Here is a 9,325-nt window from a genome sequence, read left to right as displayed (position 1 = left end):
AATTAGCTTTCGAGTTAAGGTAGGAGAAAGCAATAACTATAGAATTATAGGTAATTGGAATATGGAAATCTCAGCATTACGCTGTACGTTCACAGCGTTTTAAAAGTCAAAATACAGCAACTGCATTCATGTTTCATCCTGTTTGACTAGTGAAAATCTCAGGAGAGTAAGTAAATACAAGTACCTTTCGAGTTAAGATGTGAGAAAGCAATAACTACAATTAGGGGTAATCGGGATATGCAAATATCGGCATTACAAGAGCCAATATATATATGGACGGGAGAGGAGGGCTATAGCGGAAAACTATTGTTACTGATGGGACTATGATGCCCGAAGCCGCAGGAGGTAACAATAGTCTTCCCGGTGAGCATTTATATACTGAAAAGCCATAAATATTAGCGAGCCTTATTATGTGTTTTTCGCATATGAAAAAAAGAAAATAACGTTTTTGGCACGAATACCTTGGTGCAGGTATGTTTTAAATCAGTATCTGCATGTAATGAATGATCCAAATATGACTAAGTGAGAACTCATCAGAGTTTGTGTAAATAATATTTCAGAAGAATTTTGACTTACTGGTAAGGGTTCTTTTTGTCTTCTTCTCTGGATCTTTTTTTTTTTTACCTTCCCTCTGTCGTCTTTGCTCAATAAATAAATAAATAAATAAATAAATAAATACACAATGCACCCTGTATATAAACACCAGATTGGCAGCTGTTTAATTAAGAGTTAATTAATAAAAGTAGCATACTCATTTTCTAGTGTTAGTACCGGTATTGTGTGTTACACGTACTGCATGCCATTACACACAAAAAAAAAATCAATCAGATGTGGGTGCTGTTCTCATACGCCTTTAGACAAGTGTGATTTTGCAAGTCAGTTTTTTTGTTAAGTCTAAACTGGTAATTCTGCAAATATAGCCTTTCCGGTGCTTTTATGATGCCTCGGTATAAAATGAGAAACTGATGCTAAAAATGATACATTTCTTGGTGTTTTTATACCCACAGTGATAATAAAGCTCCATTATCACTTTTAGGACAACATATGTGTATATATTAGAGATTAGGTTCAATTGAGTGATGTGTGTATTGCTGTACATATGATCGTAACACCGCCAATGGTTAGATACATATGAAATATAACATTCAGGTTTGCATTATCTGTGTTAAAATGATATAGGCTGTTGAGATTTATAAAAGAACACAGTGAGATTGGATTTGATCCCTCAACATCAGGTTTAAAAGTGTTACACAAAAGAAAGCACACCTTAAATATCGGTCAGCACCTTACCAGTATATGTGTATCCATGTAAACTAATTATTTGATATTATGATCCAAATGCTCAATTATCTACTTATGTCCTTATCACGGAGACTAATAAAGTAGACGCTAGTTTAGTTTATAGAGTTTAAGAGAAAACAAACTGTTTAATGACAGCCTGTTTCTTGTAATACAAAGGAAACGTGGTTCTTTAAATTAACGTTATTAAAACGGTGAGAGGATAATTAACGGCTAAATAAGTTCTACTTTATAATGACTTGCGATCCTCTTGTATTTGGTTTTAACTAATTATCTAATAGTTAAGTGAGTCAGTAAACATCTGACCTATGCTTTTGTATTAGTTGGAATTGGTACCTATATTTAAAACCTGATCAATATGTAAGTGATTAACAACGCTTTCTTGGCGAGTTGTAAATCAAAAGATACTTCTGCTCTTTCATGTGGCGTTCATTGTGTGAGCATAAGTGCAGGGGTGGTGTGTGGGCGGCACATGTCTGTTGTATTCAAAGAGAACAGAGGAAGTATTGAAAAGCTGCATTTCAACGCAGCATTACTGAAGACTGGAAACTTGGGCACGGTTAATAGTAGAAGTGAGTACATTTTAATATTCTAAATAAACTTGTGTATTTTGGATTGTGAACTCTTGTCTCAAGAGCTAACCCATATTGACATGTTGTAGTGGTGACAGATGATTTTATTACCACAGATATTGGGTTAATTGTTACAGCAGTCATGCATTTAAAGGTACAAAAAGCAGTCTCTTTTCATCAGTGTTGGTGTTCAAAAAAGTTTTATTTCTTCTTAGTTACAACTTAGCCTGCGTTATACATGTGAGGTATATGAGTCAGTAGCTCATAGTTTATGTATTTAATATGCGTGTATTTTGTACTTCTGTGATATTTATTGAGGAGTACGGTTTAAGCACTAATGGTTGCAGAGTGCACGGCAATAATTATCCCCTCCAGTCTCCCTGTTGATAGACATTATTATTTTTCATATTCGATCTGAATATACACCAAGGGGAATGAATATTAGCTCTCCGTCAATTATCACCACAATTTAAAATCATGCAACCATTGGGATCATTAAAAAAAATGCATGACTAGTTATTACCTCTGATTTTTCTGAGGTAATAACTAGGTAATAACTTCGTCATAGGGCAAGTGTAGACTGTATAATGTTTCCAACTGGGGATGTGGAACAAAATAGAACCAAACACAAATATTATCAGTTGTCTGGCCTCCCAAACGTGCTCGGTGTAATAGATTGCACACTTGCAATATCCCCAGATTCAAGGAATGAAAACATCATCAATCTTTAACTGTACAAGTTTTATATGATGCTCAATGTATTATCACGGATGTACTGTAGTTGCCAAGTACCCTGGCTCATGCCACGACTCATTTATCGTGGAGAACAGTGCCTTGTTCAAAAAATTCATATGGGCTTATAAGTGGAGGCTGGCTAATTTTAGAATATATACATAATTCAAACACCATATACACCATTCAAAAACATATGTAACAAACGCATATTAATGTTTAACATTTTTATTATGATTTTTCACCAACATACATAAACATTCAGATATTGCATGTAAATATGAATATTAGTATTGCACCAGAGAATACATTGTGATTTTGAAATAAATTAAGGATTGTTCTTTATAGGCACACATTATTATTATTATTATTATTATTATTATTATTATTATTATTATTATTATTATTATTATTATTATTATTATTATTATTATTTAGTCATTTGCAGATGCTTTTATCTAAGGCGACTTGCAGAGACTAGGGGGTTCTTCACAACCTTAGGTCCCAGAATCTTTTTTGGACTTATTTATTTTACCTTTTTATGGAAGAGGTTGCTTTTATTTTTTCGGTTATATTCAATTCAATTCTATTCAAAACTTTGTTTAACCAGGTAAAGACATTGAGAACAAGTTCTCATTTAAAATGCCGACCTGGCCAAGCGGCAACATAAATACAACAAACAACAATACATAGGCAGTTAGAGACATTACAGCAATATGAAGTCAATAAAATAAAAAATAAAAACCTAATAAAATCAGCATCTGCTTTCACAAGCACATGAAACAGGGAAAAGAGCTTCACGTCTAGAAAAGAAAGCACCCTCTGAGATAAAACCAGGGAGTTTAAGCCTTGATTGTAACTCATTCCAATCGTGAGCAGCTGCATATTGGAATGAGTTATGCCCAACAGCAGTAAAAACACGAGGGACAATTAAACCAATCAAATTGCTGAATCGAAGGTTGTAATAGAGGGGTGATTTCCCGATTAGGGTTTGTGACAGGGTGACTGAGCGGTGACGTCACGGCAGAAGCAGGGACGGGAAAACAAACAAGAAAGAATCGGCTGGCCGTCGTTTTTATTAACAAATCACAAAAATAAATCAAATATTTTAACAAAAAGAACACGTGCTCACAGAGCAAAATAAATAGTTAAACAAAACAAATCTCGAACACCAAATAATAAAAAATACAGGTCAGGCTGGGCTGTAGCCTTCACTGTTCCTGTATCGCTCTTTTTTTAAGTTTCATTTTTGCTCTTCTCAGTTCTCTCCACTCTCGCTCACTCTCTCCTTCCAACACCCACCCCAAACATGGAGAGCTGCAGGCTTTTTATACCGTGGCCGAGGGGTTTAACTAGCTGGCAATTCTCTCATTAACCCTCGGCCACAGTCTGCACAGGTAGCATGACTGCCAGCTAATTCAATAATCGCCAGCTGACAGTCACGCATTTCCACGAGGAAACGCTGTAAATACATTTTTAAATAAATACAACAAAACAACCGGCGCTTCGCCGTCATATAAATACAATAAAACAAATAAAGAATACAAAATAACACAGGGGCGGAGGGGGACCCCGTTCTAAAATAAAACAAACAAATCAATGTACAGGGCTGCTCGTCCTGTTACAGGGTTTTATAGTTCAGTCTCAACCCAGTTTCTCATATACTTGTATTGTTGGAGAATCTAAGCTGTGGTTCGCACCTTTATCACGTTTCTCCCCGACCCTAAGCACTTGTTGCACTTGTATCTGTCAATCAGATGTGGGTGCTATTCTCATACGCCTTTAGACAAGTGTGATTTTGCAAGAGTCGTAAGCAATGTTTGAATAGGAATTCACTTTTGTAGCACCCGGGAGGGGCACTGGTTCTTTCTGATCAGTTAGAGATCAGTCAGGCAGAATACCAGAAGGAAATAAACTAAGACCACAACAATATTCAGGGCAATGAACATCATTTTATTAAACACAGGTGGTTAACTATATTGAACAAATAGGACAAGTCTAGATTACACAGTCACGGCATGGGGTTTGCACTATTCAATAAAAAACAATAGATAGTTAATTATAATAAACAAACAAAGTGCAGTGCTGCTCAATACGATCGAAGAGACAGGGCTTACTAAGAACAACAATAAAACCAATACTTTAAAGCACCCTGTCTCCAGCACTCCTCCAAAATCCCTAATGCCTTTTAAAAATACTAAGTCTAAAATAGTTAAACACACACACACGACACGGAGGGAGACAGGAAGCACAGCAGGAGCCTTGCTCTAAATGTCAGCGGCTGTTTCATTAATTTTTCTCCCAACCCATCACCGAACACAAACAACTGTAATTCCTTCTCTGCTCCTGCTGACTGTGCGTCCAACCTCCACTCCAGACAAACCCGGGTTCACATCCATGACACAATCCAATCTCTCGAATAGATGAAATCAGAAACTTTTATACCAGGTGCTCAGCTTCTTCAAATTACACCTATGCGGGCTGAGAACAGGAGAACATCAATGTGCCAGTGGGATCAGTGCAAAATCTACAGAAAGTAATGTGCCAAAAATAAACTTGTGCCACAAGAAGGTTACAACTATTTATTAGTATTACAAATGAAGAATTATTGGACCACAAATATAAATATACAGAAATAATCGCTTCTAAGGAAATGTGCCAGACAAAGGGCTCCTGTAATGACAGTATGTGGGAAACGGGAGCCAGGTATAAAGGTCCGCCTGTATATCTGTGCGCATCAGAAATCCAATACCTATTCAAACCTAAGCAGAATGTGTTCTTGCCACAAGGTGGTGCTAGTAACTAGTAGATATTTCCAACGCACAGTGATACTCCAAGCTCTACATCCAGACACAATGACTGTTACTGGATGTGTATTATTAAACAAAATTAAATTAAATCATCAAAATAATCCAATTAGCACGTTTGTTTTAGTGCAATACAGACCATTGACTGGTATCTTTTGAAAGGAGTAAAACACCCGTTAATGTGAAAAAACTTAAACCAAACTGGCATGTATTTCAACTTCTCTTAAGCACTGTCAAGGTGTTTTGTATTTAATTTTGTAAAATGAACATGATTTTTCTAGAATAGAGGTAACACTTTAAAATATGGTTCTGTCTGTTTAACAGTGTAACTTACTGACTGTAGTGCTCATACAGTGATTCCCGAACTTATTTACAGCAAAAACTGGAAAATTAAACTAAAATAAAGTGTCTGAGGCTACTTTATTAAAATCCTCTATTTTGAATAATTAATGACACAATCATCTACAATTCTTGTGTGCTGGTTTATTTATTTATTTCACAACAGATCAGCAGTGTCCCAAGGAGCATTTTGTTCATTATTAAATGAATATGAAACTAACCTCATCACTCCTTATGAGATCCAGCTCTGTGGCTCAGAAGCAAGTCATGCTCTTCTGTTTTGTGGTCAAATAAACTGGTTTTAGAGTCACGACAACCACTTTTTTTCACTTCAATGTCATTGTAAATTAAAGATCAACCTATCAAGACAATGTTCCATCAAATCTAAGCAACCAATGTTCCTCTACTGACTCTCATACATGTTCCCCACAGTAACAGCACAGCAGAGTGTAATAAAGCACACTGAAAGAATGGCAAAGTACAGGTTAGCATTGTGCAGCACAGAGGGGTATGGTAAAGCAAATTAAAAATATGACAAATCAGGGTAAGCTATTTTTAATGCAGAGGAAAACCAAAGGCAAAGCATCAGAAAAAACTGAAAAATGACCCTAGCCAATGCAGCATTACCTGTGAATCCTACATCAAGAAAGGAGTGAGTGAGATTTGAACCGTGATTGCACGACTCCCCCTACAGCTCTCATCTATGTATGTATATTTGTATGTATGTATGTAGTGGGATTTTTCATTTACTAATTTAGAGTTACCACAAGTGTAGAAGGGGCAGAGATAACAAGTGCACCATCTAGTGGTCATTTCTAAAACTACCTCACTTCAGTAGTTAAAGGGACTCTCTTCCCCATAGGGTGCCACTGTAATAACTTGGCATATCAGCCTATTGGATTGAAGTAGGCCTGACAAATTAGATAATTAAATAGAACACACATGATAGGTCAGGCTGAATTATTTTCACTGCTTTCATGGATTTCACGGTTTATGTGAAATGTATCCATTGCTGTGAAAATGTCTGAAAGAATAGTGTAAATATACATGTGTTTTATTGCTTAAAAAATTCAGCAAACGTTTGTCTTATTCCTGCACTACCTGTTACACTGCATTTAGAAACCTGGCAGCCAGTTTAGTTTGCTTCTGGTAAATGATTGAACACACATTGCACATAACTGCAGGATTTCTTTAACATGTCTTCAACTAAAAAGTCACCAGCTGCATCAAAGATCAAAAATATTTCTGCTAAAGATTGCTCTGTCCAATACAAGGGGACATTTCACATGTCATTTTTAAATGTATTTATGTTTTTATTTTGTTTGATAATTCACTGCTAGTGAAAAAAGAATGTCTTTAAAAGGTGGAAAAAAACTATATATTCTTGAATTTAGCCTCTTAAAATATGTTGTTTTATACTGTGCAATGCCGTGAAATAAGCAATTTTTACAGTACAGAAATACAGCACAATAGGATATGCAAACAAGCAAAGAAAATGTGATAATCCGACATCCGCCTATCCTTGCTTTTGATATCAGGCATCCAACTATTGCTTGAAATTGGAGTATCTCTTTAATTTCCTTCCATGAACAGCTGTTTTCACATGTCTGTACCTACCTACACTATCATGCAGACAATATTCTTTTTCACACTTGAGCAAAGTTGATCCGGGACTTATTAATGCAGCCTTGCTCACACTACAAACAGATTGAACACTGTTCTTTTATTCTTCAGTGTAGACACACTAGCACTGGCATAACTCTGCAGTTCTTTGTTATGCTTGTGTGTAATATCTTTATGTACATGACACATGCACGATTAAAAAAGTAAGTTGCATTCATTTTTAAGTGGCTTTGTTTCTTTACGCACACTAATGCAGGGTAAAATGACTCGAATCTACCCCGGGAGTTGGATTAGTTAGTCCAGTAGTCAGCCACACTCAAAGACACATTAAGATAAGTGTGAACAAAACAGGTTGCGAGTCTTGCTTCAGTGCACACTCAACATTCTGAAGTCCCTGTGTGAAAATGGGATAATGTATCTGCACTTGATTTTCTGGCTGCTTATAAAATAAATGTCGTTTTCTTGGTAAAGTAACTGGGTTCAGATGATACATTAAACTGACATTTGACTGAATTGGACTAGATAATGTCTCATTACACTCAAACTGATAAATTGAACATGAAGCGAAATGCAGTTTGTAATACATGCCATATGCTGGGCTGTTTTTGACTAAAAGTGACTTCATAAATTCCTCCGATCTTGAAACTGTTCAATCTTCTAAACTGCATTTAAGGGATAATGGAAGTGTCACAATGTTGCTGAGTCCGCTTGCTTCTCTCTATTATACTACATGTGGTGACGTTGAATATTAGGGTTCAAACTGGAATGCAAAAGGAAGTTCAGCTGTGAGTGGCTGAGGCTGTTAGAGCAGGCTGTGTCACCAGAAAGCCAACATTCTGACACTGTGTCTTGCTGTTTCAAAGTTATGGAAGCTGCGGGTTGGAGTTCACACTGAAATGTAACATCCCAACATGATACCTAATGCTTAAGTCGGTTATGAGCAGATCAGTCAGTTCATAGCTACATAACCACACTGTTCTGCTTGACTGAAGTGAATGGAAGCGATAATCATCTTGCAGTATTATGGTAAGGGTATGGAATGGGCTACCTAGTCATGCTGTGAGACAGAATCACTTGGAGCCTTTAAGACCCGACTTGACAAAGTTGTAATTTACAGCCGTGGCAGGGGATGAATGTTACTAACATCTTACTTCCATCTTGTAGGAATCATCTCATCATTGGAACAGAAGACTTCAACAAAAGGGTTCCAAAATCAAAAAAGCTAGGTCTGCATATTGAATACATTCAAGAGAAGAATAAATATGGGTGGCAGTGCTCCTAGTAAAGAATATGTTAAAGTATATCATTGTTGCAGATGCAGCTGCCAAATCACTGGTGATTATGGCAAATATGGCAATGCAGTTTACTGCCGACCATGTCATAATGCTGAAACAGCAGAAAGGGCAAGTGCAGAAGCGAAAAGACAAAATGAGCAAATGGAAATCCAAAAGCAACAACGAGCAAGACAAAAGGAGATGGAGGAAAGACAACGCATCCAAGGAGAAGCACAAAAAAGAAAGCTGGAAAAAGAAAACGCAGCAATGATAACTGCTCAGTAAAGTGCTGTGAGCTTCACATTCCTTCAGCGTTATTTGAAGGATGAGAATCACAGTTTGTGCTCCACAGTCTTGAACCCTTCAATACAGAGCAGGCTTCTTAAGCTCTGCATAGAGGCACATGCATTATTCCTGGTATCATATGAATTTGCAGCTTCTTCTGATGTCTTGATAACCCACACAATTAAAACTAAAGGATTACAGTTCTTGTGTTGTATTAAATAATGAATGTTGATAAACTGTTCACAATGAGCCGATGCTAAGATGCTTTTTTTTACTCTACATAGACAACACAATGTTGATTTTAAAAAGCTTCAACACATAATTCCTGCATGCAAATAAAGAGTTCATACATGCAATTGTTTCTGGCTCTTTCTGTAAGCGCATTGCTTTGACA

General features: G+C 36.6%; 1 long non-coding RNA gene across 1 annotated transcript; it reads left to right on the top strand.

The window, feature by feature from the left end:
• Positions 1–1,483: 1,483 nt before the first annotated feature.
• On the top strand, positions 1,484–9,287 carry LOC117432505 (uncharacterized). Its single transcript, XR_004548807.2, has 2 exons — positions 1,484–1,871; positions 8,537–9,287. It is a non-coding gene; the product is annotated as an uncharacterized LOC117432505 (long non-coding RNA).
• Positions 9,288–9,325: the final 38 nt, after the last annotated feature.

The sequence above is a fragment of the Acipenser ruthenus genome, chromosome 53 (genome assembly GCF_902713425.1).
Source record: "Acipenser ruthenus chromosome 53, fAciRut3.2 maternal haplotype, whole genome shotgun sequence".
NCBI lineage: Eukaryota > Metazoa > Chordata > Actinopteri > Acipenseriformes > Acipenseridae > Acipenser > Acipenser ruthenus.
Note: the sequence above shows the minus strand (reverse complement) of the source record. Positions and strands in the feature narration are given on the sequence as shown.